This window comes from Herpailurus yagouaroundi, unplaced genomic scaffold, assembly GCF_014898765.1.
Source record: "Herpailurus yagouaroundi ecotype Mexico unplaced genomic scaffold, PumYag 163, whole genome shotgun sequence".
Lineage (NCBI taxonomy): Eukaryota > Metazoa > Chordata > Mammalia > Carnivora > Felidae > Herpailurus > Herpailurus yagouaroundi.
This window is the reverse complement of record NW_024412404.1, coordinates 40398498-40412684: the sequence shown is the minus strand read 5'-3', so window position 1 is coordinate 40412684 and position 14187 is coordinate 40398498.

The window sequence follows — 14187 nt, the reverse complement described above, 5'->3', positions numbered from 1 at the left end:
CTTAATTCTAGGGCCAAGACCTCCAGCGGAGGTAGGAAAGATTATTTGTATTTCAGTTGGCAGGAGAGACATTGTTTTAGTTATGGGCTAAAGAAAGGATCTTTCCCCCTTCCCCTCACGTCCTTATTCTCATAAAAGGTCAAGAGTGGGTGACTTCTGAAAGTTTGTTGACCCCATTGGGGTTCTATATTCTTGTACCAAAGTGGAAGGAGTCACTATCAACAGTGATCTGTGATCCAGATGTGGTTCCCTTCACAACTGCTATCACTGTCATAGGCCTAGGCCATCCTTATCTAGATAGAGCAATCAGTCCCCTTCATGGCAGTGGGAATGGGGTGGGATGGTTGTGGGGCCACCAGAAAGTGTTCCAGGAAAAGGCAACTGCATTTTTAATGGTGCATTCTGAGAACCAAAACAAGGCCAGGTGACTTTAGGGGAAGAGTGGCATTAGATGAGACTGCAGACAACAATAGCATCAGACCCTATAGGCAAGCCATCATTCAGCCATCACATTTTGGTCAGGTGAACCAGCTGACATCCTTTCAAACTGGGGTCAGTACCTGTGCCCTACCAGCAATAGGATATTTTAAATTTTTTTTTTCAACATTTATTTATTTTTGGGACAGAGAGAGACAGAGCATGAACGGGGGAGGGGCAGAGAGAGAGGGAGACACAGAATCGAAAACAGGCTCCAGGCTCTGAGCCATCAGCCCAGAGCCTGACGCGGGGCTCGAACTCACGGACTGCGAGATCGTGACCTGGCTGAAGTCAGACACTTAACCGACTGCGCCACCCAGGCGCCCCACCAGCAATAGGATATTTTAACTTTCACCCCCCATTTATAGGTCACATTAAGGAATTTGGACTTTATCCTGAGGGCTGTAAGAGAAGAGACAACTGAAAACTTTTAAGCAGAGATGTAGCATGATCAGATTTGTAATTTTAGAAAATCATTTATGGCTGGAGGCTGGGAAAAGGATTATGAAGCTGCTGAAATCTTCCTGGGAGAGATGATGGAGGCCTGATGAGGGAGATGAACAGAAAGAAGTAAATAGATTCCAGAGATATTGAGGAGATAGAATCTGTAGGACTTGGTGATTGATTAGATATGTCATGGATGATGTCAAAGGGATGTGTCAAAGATGACTTCTAGGTATCTAGCTCAGGAAACAGGATGAATGAGGAGTGCCATTATTTGAGACAAGGAACACAGTAGAAGGAACAGGGGGTAGGAGGATAATCAGTTCTTTTTTGGACATATTGCTTTAAGGTGCCTGCGAGACGAGATTTCCACGTAGATTCAGATGTTGAGGAGGCAGCTGGATATTTGGAACTAAAGCTGGAGAAAAAAACCTGGGCGGCACATAGAGATCTTCAACATACAGGTGGTAATTGCAGCACCCTCCCTTCCCCCCGCAAAGAATGAAATCACCCAGGGCAAGTATAAGCAGTGTAAAGAGCAGCAGGTCTAGGAAAGAGTCCTGAAGATCCTTGAGATTTACAGGAAGAGCAGAAGAGGAGCTGGCAAGAGCCCAAGAAGTGACCAGAGAGGCAAGAGGAAAAGCCAGCGAGTGTGGATCTCGGTGGGAGGCAGGTACTGATACCACAGCACAGTGAGCTGAGTGCTCTCAAGGGAGAGACAGAAGCGATAGCACAATGGTTAGAGGTAGAAGCGGAAGGTCTAAGGAAAGTGTTCATGGTTTTGTTTAAGTGAAGGGAGACTTTAGTTCAAAAAAAGCTGAAGAGGTATGACAGCTAAATGTAATAAACTGGACTGATCCCTGATTGGACCATGGAACAGCACACACACACACTGACACACAAAAGAGAAAACAGCTATACAACACCCTAGTGGGACAATCAGGGAAAACTGAATATAGGCTGTATATTAGATAATAGTATTGTATCAGTGTTAAATTTCCTGGGTGTGAGGATCAGAAAATCAAAAAATGCCCCAGTCCTTAGGCTATATGCTAAAATATTTAGGACGAAATGTTACGATGTCTGCAACTAACTCTCAAATGGTTTAGGGGAAAAAAACAAGTGTGTGTGTGTGTGTGTGTGTGTGTGCGCGCGCGCGCGCGCGCGCGCGCGCGCGCACGAAGGAGAGAGGGAGGGAATTAAAGCAAATGTGGCGAAATGTTAGTAATCAATGGATCTAGGTGAAGGGTTACGGGTATCCATTGTACCTACCCATTCTTTCTTGCAACTTTTCTGAAGGTTTGAAATTTCCCAAAATAAAAACTTAGGGAATGAAATGAAATGAGACTTGAGCATATTTAAATGCTGACGGAAAAGACCCATTAGAGAGAAAGGTTGAAGGTAAAAGACAGAGAGAGAGAGAATGATGGAGCCAGGTCCTGAGCAGGTAAGACAAAATGGGATCCAGATGGAAGGGTTTAGCCTCCTGTGACAGGAAGGAGGAGAATAGGGATGCAAAATCAAGTGGAGCATAGAGCTAGCTGGAGGAGAAAGATCAAGAAGTCCCCTTCTGCTGGATGTTGGAATAGGCCACTAGCAATCTTTGCCACAAAAGAAATGAGATTTTTGTATTTTCTGCTCTTCTAGATTTTGTTATCCCTTTTCTTTCATTCATTAGCACAATCAAAAAGCAGCTTTTCTTAGATTAGATGAATGCTATTCTAGACCAATGGTTCTCAGCTGGGGGCGATTTTGTTCCCTAGAAGATATATAGCAATATTTGTACTCCAAGCCTGCACAGCAGGAGGATGCTGTAGAGGACACAGGACATCTGACCCTTTTTAAGGGTACGTTCTAGAAGTCCAGTAAAACAGTTCTGCTATACCTCATTGGTAACTGGGTGAATTGGGGCAAGTTACTTGACCTTTCCATGCCTCGATCAGTGAAATGGGGATCACAATAGTTCCTATTTCATTGCACTGCTCTGAGCATTCATAGAAAATCCTTAGAACATTACCTGGCAATAGTAAGTATTCAGTAAATGTTAGCAACTTATAGGTCTAAATTCCCATAATTTGCATATACAGTACAATCAAGGTGGGCCCAATTTACTTGCACCTTCTCCTTCCTGAACAATTTAGTCTTAAAAGCATTATTGGGGCGCCTGGGTGGCGTAGGGGCGCCTGGGTGGCGCAGTCGGTTAAGCGTCCGACTTCAGCCAGGTCACGATCTCGCGGTCCGTGAGTTCGAGCCCCGCATCAGGCTCTGGGCTGACGGCTCAGAGCCTGGAGCCTGTTTCCGATTCTGTGTCTCCCTCTCTCTCTGCCCCTCCCCCGTTCATGCTCTGTCTCTCTCTGTCCCAAAAATAAATAAAACGTTGAAAAAAAAATTAAAAAAAAAAAAAAGCATTATGTAGGGGGCACCTGGGTGGCTCAATCGGGTAAGCATACGATTTTGGCTCAGGTCATGATTTCGTGGCTTGTGAATTTGAGCCCCATAGTGGGCTCTCTGCTGTCAGCACAGAACCCACTTTGGATCCCTTGTCCCTTATTTCTCTGCCCCCGCCAGCTCCTTTCTCTCTCTCTCTCTCTCTCTCAAAATAAATAAATGATCTTAAAAAAAAAAAAAGCATTATGTAAGGCAGAATAAGTTTGATGTCTGTGCTGAGAGATGGTCTGCATGGGTCACTGGAGTCCAAGTGGCCTGGTAGGGTATCCATATGGAGGTAGAAGCTAGCAGCAGGGATGGAAGATTGGCTACATACATATATATGTACATTCCCTAGCTCCGCCCACTGCCAGGGCCTTGGAGAAGCGATACACAATAACAATGAGTACATGTAGCACCCAGATCTTAGCTTCTAAGTGCCATTCTCCACTAAAAGAAATCAATACTCCTTGGATAAATGGCTGATTCCAGGGCGGGGACAAGGAAAGTACATGATGAGCCCAGAACATTTTGTGCCAGAACATGAGGAAGTGCTCAAAGAATCGTGGGGATATGTCAAAAGGACACATCATTTCATAGTATCTCCTCCCCAAATGCTTCATGACTTGAAAAAGAAAAAGGTAACTTCACAGTGGAGAAGCCTGGCAAACAAACCTTCAATCAACTGATCAGACCCAACATCATCAGGAATGAGGCAAATTGAAATTGTGTGCCCCAGACAGAATGCAATGAGAACAAAGAAGAACAAAAATTACCTCCAATTCACATCCCTCCTGTACTGAATAGAGCTGACTTCTGTGACCAATAAGATATGGCACAAAATCGGGGAGCCTGGGTGGCTCAAGTCAGTTCAGTGTCCAACTTCAGCTCAGGTCATGATCTCGTGGTTCGTGGGTTCAAGCCCCGTGTCGGGCTCTATGCTGATACCTCAGAGCCTGGAGCCTGCTTCAGATTCTGTGTTTCCCTCTCTCCGTGCCCCTCTCCTGTTCAAACTCTCTTTCTCTCTCTCTCAAAAATAAATAAACATTAAAATTTTTTTTAAAAAGATATTGCACAAATGATGGAGGATGATTCCCAAGGCTAGGTTATAAAAGCTCTTGTGTTTTCTGCCTTACTCACTTGAATCACTTGGTCTAGTGGAAATAGGCTATGTTGTGAGAACTGTCAAGCAGCCCTATGGAAAGGTCCACATGGCAAGAAACTGAAGGCTTCTGCCAAGAGTCAGCACCAAGTAGCTGGTAATGTGCATGGGCCATCGTAGAGAGGATCCACTAGCCCCAGTCAAGCCCTCAGATGACTACGGCCCCAGCCAACCTCGTGACTATGATCTCATGAGACACTGGGTGGAAGACTCAGCTAGAGCTGTTCATCAATTCCTGACCCAAGTAAGATAATGAATGTCTGTTGTTGTTTTAAGCTCTTAAGTTTGGGGGTTATTTGTTAGGCAGCAATATATAACTAATACAGATTCTCCCATAGATAGTCCAACACCAGCACCTAACTGCAGTGATGGTATCTCATTGATTAACAGTGGTATCCTAAACAGACAAAAAAGAGTATTCTCTTCGGTTATAAAAAGATACTTTATTGGGGCTCCTGAGTGGCTCAGTCGGTTGAGCATCTGGCTTCGGCTCAGGTCATGATCTCGCAGTCTGTGAGTTCGAGCCCTGCGTCGGGCTCTGTGCTGACAGCTTAGAGCCTGGAGCCTGTTTCTGATTCTGTGTCTCCCTCTCTCTCTGCTCCTCCCCTGCTCATGCTCTGTCTCTCTCTCTCTCTCTCCTTCAAAAATAAATAAAAACATTAAAAAAATTAAAAAGATACTTTATCTACTTGCTGCATATTTTTTCTCAGCTTGGGAGTTAATCAGCCTTTTGTACCGACAAAGCTATCTTTCCCACGATCTCTTTGCTTAGGTTTATAGACTTTGACCAAGAGTATTTCCATATTTCATTTTATAGCTTTCAGCTGAAGTTGATACAGGAGGCTTTCTCCTTCACTGGCCTTTGTCCAGATCCCATCACTACCATGCCTTCAGGTTGATGGCTTCCTTTATCTGGCTGCTGTCATTTCCCAGACATTTACAGTATCTGAAGCTAGTTTTCATGTGATTTCCCTTCCCTCCCCCAAAAAAAGTCATTTGAGAAAAAGGTGATCAGGGCCAGGAATAGTTCTCTCAGTGACTATTAAACACTCTCCAGATCTTTATTACCCTGTACATAGATAGATAAGAGTTGGGCCATGACTTCAAGAAGTTTTCTGTTTCGTAAAGGAAACAAAACACAAACATATATACTAGCCTGGGTTCTCTTAGTGATAGTATGGGCCTGTATATCCATATATATGCCAGTCAGGATCCTGGCATATGTAAACTTGATTAATTTGAGGAAGTCTCAACTAAGGGCCTATTTTTCAAAGGTGTGGGCAGGATTTAGGGAAACCAGCAAGAGATAGTATATACCCCTGGGCTAGCAATTGGAGAGACCATAGCACTCCTAGGCCTGAAGAGTTGAAGGGAGGGAGTGGTTACCAAGATACTGAGGAGGTGGCTGTGGGGTAAGGATCATTGACAATATCTGTGACCTTCACAAGGGGATGCAGTCCTTCCACAGTAACTTAACAGGAAAGGGCACTCTCCTCTAATCTTCTTATATCTCCTGTTGGCCAAACAGGAACCAGAGGGCAAGATGCAGTTCACCTAGGTTGTTTCCCAGGGTCCACAGTAGGGCGGGTAAGAATGGAAAAGGGATCTGGAAGGGCAAATAGAAGACTTTAGCATGGGACTGCTTTAGGGGTGGATGAGATCTGGGATCTGGACAGCCTGCAGGCCAGGGCAGATCATTCAGGGAGGCCCCAGGAAAAAACCGCAGGGAGACTTTCAGCTGGAAGGACCTTCCACATGGGGCACATTAGTAGGCTAACAGAGAACAATCCAGACGGCCAGGCTGTCAGCCCCCAAGAGGTCTGGGATCATACTAGGACACGAGGTAGCAGAAAGGCAGAACTTTAATGTTAAGAAACCGTCCCTTAAATCAAATGCCATCTCTTCCATGTACGAAGAGACAATTTTTGAGGGAACAACTCTGAGGATGGGTGGGAGTATAGAGGAGGGTGCCAGGACAGCTCTACAAAAAGGTCTGGCCTCCCTATCCCAGAATTTGCATCTTCTTGGAGTTCTCACACAATCCTCCCTTCTACCTCCACTGCACCTGGATCCTAGGAGCCCTTTTCTCACTGGCCCAGATGCAAATAGAACCCATTTAACTTGGTTTGTCTTTTCCACAGCTATAATAGGCTGACATTTAAAAATTAAAACACACACACACACACACACACACACACACACACACACACTACTTCAGAAGCAATAACAAAACAACCGAGAAAAAGAAAACACCCAGAAGTAAACACACACACACACACACACACACACACACACACACTAAGAAAGAAAAGGGGAAAAAGGCACAGTGTATGTGTACATGTGGGTGGGTATTGAACTTCCAATTATGTAAACTTTCAAACATATACAAAGGTAAAGAGAAGAATATAATGAACTCTTTTCACTCATTACTCAGCTTCAAAAATATTGACTTATTGAAAGGGGACTTTACCTCCATTTTGACCTCCAGCTTTCTGAGCTCTTCTTTCCAGCTTACCCCTTAACTCAGGCAAAAGACCCTGCAGGCAAAGCATGTGATAGGAAGTGAAACGACGCTTTCAAGCCAGAAGAACTGCCCTGAGTGAGCAAGACCCTGCCTGTGATTGACCCTAAGATGATGATCCACCTGACCTCACTGCCCACCAGCATGGACCCACCCACCTTTGTCCCACATCTTCCTTATACAAATCTGGAAGTGTTTTCAGAACTTTGGAGACAGTCCTTGAGACATTAATCCACTCTTTCCAGTGTTGGTCTCCGTGAAATAAATCCCTTTCTTGTTTCACCTCCACTAATCTCTCTGCTTTTGGATTTTGTCAGTAGCGAGTGGCCGAACCTGATCTCTTTGGGACTCCTGGAGCCAGGGGCTCCGGCAACCCCTGTGTCCCGGCTACATTAGGGCCACTTTTGTTTCATGTGTACCCCCCACCCACTTCTTTCCCCTGTCCTCTGGATTATAATGATGCAAATCTCAGATATATCATTTTAGCCATGAATATGTCAATAGCTTGCCGTTTATAATGTCATAAAGCTCTGTCCTGATTTCTGATCTCGAAACTTTCCAGAGAACAGAATTCCTTTATCCCAAGCTAGTATCTTTCCACATCGTTATTAAATGGAGACATGACCGAATGCTACTCTCCAGTCAGAGACCTGTCGCAAACTTGTCCCAACTGTCAGAGAGCAGCCTACCTAGACTTTACCCCCAACCCCTGAGTACCCTATCTGAAGTTAAATTTAACTGGGCATTCTTTTTTTTTTTTTTTTTTGGCCTAAATTTAGCAAGCCCACTCCTCCCCACCCCTGCTGGTTCCAGTACTGGCCTGAGGGTCTGCCTCATTTACAGCAGAGCCCTGGAGAAACACTGTCCTTGTTCAGGCTTAGCAGTCCAGGTTTAGCTGGACCAGGGGGAGAAGACACATAGAAAGCACTTTGTCAGCACCCCAGCTCATGCTAAGGACTTAGTAAATGTTACAGGGCGGTGGCGATGATGGCAGTGACAAAGACCAGACAGAATCCTGTCAAGGACTCAGGTCCAGAGAGGACTCAGCAAAGATTCCTTTAACAAAATTCAGCTGTGAGGCCTTAATTTGAATCTAAGCATGGCAGAGTAGTTTTTTGTGGCTGTTTGTTTTAATTTACCTTCTCCAGGTGATGGGGGATTTAACAGAAGGAGACGCTCTGATCACACAATGCTGGAAATATGCGGAGGGTTGTAAAGCTGGGCTTTTGTTATGAGCGCTCGCCTCCCAACATTCTCCCCAATTGGGTCATGTGTCAGGGAATCTGACTGAGAGAGTCCCTCAGAGAAGGGGCCAGACCCTGGAAGAAAGGATGGAAAGAGAATCTGAGGATGGCTGGGGGTGGAGGTGGAAAAGGGAGGGAAGGGGCGAGTGGAAGGATGTGTTCGGCCTCCCTCTGGGGTCAGAGGATTTGTCGGACCCCCAATGACTTGGGCGGGAAGAGAAGCCAGATGACAGAGCCATGGAGCCACTCTGGAATCTTCAGGTCTTGTGGTTGTAAAACATTTTTATTCAAGTCATCAGTACTAGGTGAGAACTTGAATGGTTCACAGCCAAACCCTTTGGGTCACAGACTGTGCTGCCCCTTCCCTTCAATACCAGGGTATCTATGGGGGGAGCGTTATCTCAGGAACAAAGCAGTTAGCTGCTAAAACCACCCATGAGACTTCCTGATTCCAAACCTCTGAGTTCCAGAGCAGAAGTGCTTTGTGATGCTCCCAATGATAACTTGAGAAGTAGCTTAGGGACAACGCCACTGAGGGTGGACTGAGGGTTGATTCCAAACAGTAGGTGGATTAATCCTACCTAAATGTTTCTGGGACTACCCCCCCGCCCCCCCCCCCCCCCCCCCCCCGCAAATTACAGGGCAAGTTCACATTCTTTCCCCCTTCTCTACCTCACTAAGCAGTTGGGGGTTGTGTTGCTGAACCTTTATCATGCTGGAAGAGAGAAAGTGGTAGATTGTTCTGTGCAGAAGAGGCACACAGGATCAAAAGGTTTTGGTGGGAAAGAAGAGATTCTGAAGGAGGAGGAGGAACTGAAGAAGGACCACCTAAATCAGAGGAGAAGGGAAAAAAATTCTCTCTTGAGCCAAGGTAGGTCCCACCTCAGAGCCTTTACACTTGCTGTTCATACTCTCACCTAAGTCGCTCTTTTCTCCTCTCCTGACTGGTCTGTCTCACTGGGCAGGCATCAGGGCACCCAGTTAGTCCCTTCAGAGCATTCATCGTAATTCAGAATTATTGTTTGCTTACTTGTGTTTCATTTGTCTCCCCCGTGGGACTACAAGTGCCCTTGAATCAGGACTCAGGTATATCTTGTTCAGCATTATCTAGCCAGCACCTAATGTGGTAGTTGCTCAATAAGTATTTGTGACAAGGAAGAGTGGAAGAAGGGAGAAAGATTTTGGTGGGGAGAAGCTTCTATAAGCAGAGGTCTTTAAGCAGTGATGTATGGTGGAATTTCCCTTCTTTGCTGTCCCTTTAAGAGATTAAGACTTAAATTACTCTTTGGTGCTATTTAGAGTCAAATTTGTGTTTTAAAAAAAGAGAGAGACTTCATGCTGGTTACACGGGTATATTCACTTTGAAGAAATTCATTGAGCTGTAACCTTATTATTCTGTGCACTTTTCTGTATGTATATTACACTTAAATAAAAACTACATTAAAAGGAGGGGGAGAGGGAGAGGAGAGAAAAACGCCATGCCAGGCCCACGTATGTAAAACCCAGATCCAAGTGAGGAGTGGAGGGGAAGGCATACATAGGTGAGGGCGAGGACCAGGGTGAATTAGAACGAAGATAGGAGAACACAGCTGGCGTGTATGAAAGGCTGGAACGATTGGGAAGAGTGGAGGTGAGGGCCACCTAGGGTCAGACTGGTGGCCTGGATACCACAGTGGAGGTTTGGGATCTGATTGAAACTACTGGAAGCCAGTGTTCACAGATTATACCAACTGTTTCCCACGTTTGGATGCATAATCATCCGGAGAGCTTGTTAAACAGCAGGCTCACGAGCCCCCATATTCAGAGATCCTGATCAAGAAGATTGGGTGGGGGTCATGAACCAGCATCTTAACAAGCCTCCCAGATGATTTAGTTAAAGACTGTCCTTAGGTCATAATTTGAGGAACAAAGGACAGTCCCTCAGTCTCCCATTGGGCCCAGGATCCTGGGTTCTTGACAGATATTTGTGGATTTTGATGAAGATCAAACATAGCATCAACACGAACCTAACTTTGAGGCTAGATGTCCTGTTTCTAGCTTAGATCAGAATTTAGATCCTGCTGTAGAAAGAGAGTTCTCTTGTACCTACAATCACTTGGCAGTTTTCAACAGTTTTGTGGTTAACAGCACAGGCTCTAGAACCCAAACCTGGGTTCAATCCATGAGCTACTATTTAATTTCTCTAAGTTTGACTGTAAGATGGGGATAGAGAATGGGCTCTACTTCACAGATGATGAGGATTAAATAAATTGCCAAGTGAGAGCACTTAACCCAGCGCCCGGCACATGGTAAATTCTCATTAAATAACAACAATGATCCTGATTCCCTTCGCAGCCCTTGCTCCCATGGTCTTCTTCTCCAACACTGAGCACTAGAAATAGTGCAGACAGGTTCCAGACTATCCTGCAGCCTCCTGCCCTCCCTAGTGCCGGGGCAGCCAAGCAGGGAAAAGTCTGGCCTCCACAGACCTCTATCAGCATCTGTGTGGGAGGGCTTTCCTCTGGAGGAGACTCTCATCTCAACCTGCCCCCCAATTTTATTAGCCCTAGGTCTAATTTATTTCAGGCCCTGGATCTTGGACTCCAAATTAATTAATGAGTTGATATCGTTCTGCCTCATAAGAATATAGACCTCCTGGATTTTCTCGAGCAGGAGATTGAGAAATCAGTGAAACCAGGAAAACTCCCCAGAGGTGACAGCAGGTCAAGAGTCAGGATCGTCATCTTTTTTATTCTCGTTTAGGAGCACAGCAGCCGGCACCCATTCCTCATCACCCCTCCACCTATACGGCTCAAGTGCCAATGCCCCAGCATGCTAGAACTCACAGGCTGGACCTTCCGATTAGGCGAGGGCTCACCACCCTCCTTCCCACGGCAGGGCTCCAGCTAGCGGATCTGGCAGTTTATTTGTCAATATTATTTGTCGCTAGCTTAATTGTAGGAAAATTGAAAAGTGTAATGCATAGCCATGAAACCCTTAAGGCTGGTTAATCTTTTTGGATTGTAACCAATGTGATTTTTATTAGGTGACCCCATCTTGACTACACTATGCAGAGTGGTGGAAAAGTTGCTGAAGGCTCCAAGTCATGGTGTGCACGGGGAACCAGACAGGCTCCATCATCTGCATTTTCTGCCAAGGAGAGAGGAAGGGCAGAGGGGTCTGGGTTGAAAGAACTGGGTGTGAGATGTCAGTGGGAAGAGGAGAGCAGTCTCCAGGATAGACACAGAAGTGATCCTGGCAATCCCATTAGGAGAGGGGCTAGGCCAAGCCGGGTTAGGTCCTGTGCCTTATATGCTGGAGGCACTCAGGCCCAGCAGTGTGCTGCAACGAGAACATTCGAGTAAGGACTATGACTCAGAATTAGGAGGAAACAGAGACAAATCCAAAAGGCCATCAGCACTGATTTATTTATGATTATTTGAAGAGTCCCTCTTCAATTTTATAGTTCAAGCATGGTAGTAGCGTCAGTAACTGGAAGAGTATCTACAAATGAGAATTTGAGATGTGTAAAGGACGATGCTAACGGTCTCTCGTCCCCCTCTGGACTTTGATTTTCTGCGCCAGAAAATGGGGAACAGATATTCTCAGCCATCCTTCTGCCCCTTCTCAGCTCCGACATACGAGGAAGGCTCCTCTTTGGCTTTGGCATCTCCAGAGAAGGAAGGAGCTTTGCATTCTCTTGGGTACCTCCAAATCCCCAGTCTAGCAATGAGCCCCTTCCAAAAGGTGAAGTTGCAGGCCAGAAACACCGGGATTCTACTGACACTTGACTGATGCCCTTGACCCCCAACCGTACAGTAAATGATCCAGCAACCTATTTTAGACAAATGGGGAGCCTAGAGGCAGCACATGGGCATTTTTCCCCTTAGCCCTTTTATGAATATAAATATTTAGCGCATGGTGTTTTGCAGAATTAAATCTCTGAGCCTAGATTAGCCTGGTAATATCATTATGTAGATACCAGGGACGAGCTACCTGTGACTGCTGTGTGTCTTCTCGTTCAAGGATACCTGTGACGACTTGATGCACTTTCACTTGCCAGGGCAATCATTAATTGCATATGAAACAGTTGGTGTTTGGCTTTAAGGGAAGCTGATTGGGTCAGTCACCGAGTGTTTGGCTCAGTGATCTACAGCTGGCTCTTTGCGCCTGCACTCCTGCTTTCTTTTCAAAGCATTCTTGCTCAGTGTTTTGGGGACCCCCTGAGGAAGAGGCAGTGAAACATAGGGGGTTTTAATCTGTGTTTTCCTTTGGGCATTATAGCTTTAATTTTAATATTTTGGATAATAAAGAATGATTTTAAATTAAATGTGCGAGTCTGCCATCTGTGATCGTTTGGACTTTTTCCTCCTCTCTGGCGGGTTTTTCACTTGATTCTTTGTGAGCGTTAGCAAGAGAGGGTTGAGGGCAGGTGGAGCAAGAGGCAGCAGAGCAGTACAGAAGCCCAAAGAACTTAGAGAAATGGGGAAAGGCTTTGATCCTTGGCCTCTGGCCCTGGGGGTTGGTGGGAAAAGCTGGGTGCCTTGAGTCAAACTCACAAAAGTTAACTCAGATATCATTGCAGCTTCCTGTCATCTCCTCTTGATTTGACTTTGAGAAAGAAATCCGCCAGGGTTATGCCTCGGTTTGCCCATCTGTTAAATAGAGAAGTGATTTTCCCCACAGAGTTGCCACTACAGTTTTGACATAGTTCTTCATCTGAGAACAGCCACTGGGACCCAGTCATTATCACTATCTACTGAAAGTTCAAAGGGTCTGAGGGCTTTTGTGTGTTTCCATAACTAAAGCTGAATCCAAGAAACCTCTACCTAGAAATATGTCCTTAATCTTGTCAGTGAAATCCAGGAAGAATTTTCTACCCTTCCAAGGGAAGTGAGGGCACATCATCGTCACCACTGCAGACCATGGCATTAATGAGTCAGACAAGGCCACCGAACACACATATGCTGCACGAGTACTGGAAAAAAAAATGAAGAAGCACCTGCCAGCGGCGTGGTTACTATGATGAGTGGGTTGGCTAGGGAAGGTGGGGTGGGGGAGGGGGCAAGGCAAGTAACTCCTTTTTTAACAGAAGGTAGCTCCTTGGAGGGATCAAATTTTGCATTTAGGGGAAAAGAGAGTTTGAGGAGCAGTATGGGGAGAGTATGCGGTATGGGCCGGCTGAGCAGAAGCCTTACCCAGAGGATAGTACAGTGATCAGGGCCTGAGGTTAAGGGGGTGAGGGGAAGGAGATAGCCCAGGGGAGGGAAATAAACCAGAGGGTGAGGAAAGCTACCTTAAGTGCTCTCTGGAACAAAAAAAAAGGGGGCTATAAACAAATTACTAGGAAGCTGCTAGAGGCCTGAAGTTGTGTGTAGGTCAGAGGGAATTGTTAGCATGAGAGTGATTTCCTTTACATCTATCTGTTCTTTCCCCACTGTCTCCCCTCCTTCACCCCCAAATTCTGCTTTCATCAGATCCAGGTGGATCTCCCAGCCACTTCCCTACACAGAGAAGGGCCCAAATCACTGCTGCACGGGTGAGGAGGCAAAGGATCGTGAAATGACCTTGAAGGTCAGAGAGGCAATATCCATGGCTCTGAGCAGAATGGAAGCTCAGTAAACAAGTATTTATCATGTTTTTAAGACCTCACATGAGCATCCTTTGTCCCACATGACGCTTAGACTAAGAGATAAGCTTGGAATCTCAATCAATCTCTCTCTCACACACACACACACACATCCTCTCCCACCTCCTTTTCCTCTCTCCTTTCCAAAATCCCTGGTTCTACTAAATACAACCCGGTATCCCCCCAATAGTAGAAAACAACCCCAACAAGTGCCTATGAAAAAAGCCTTTAAGACTCATGAATATTTAGCTCGTCCTCATGTAAAATATATGACTTTGTGTAAGGATCAGGCGAACGAGGTGCA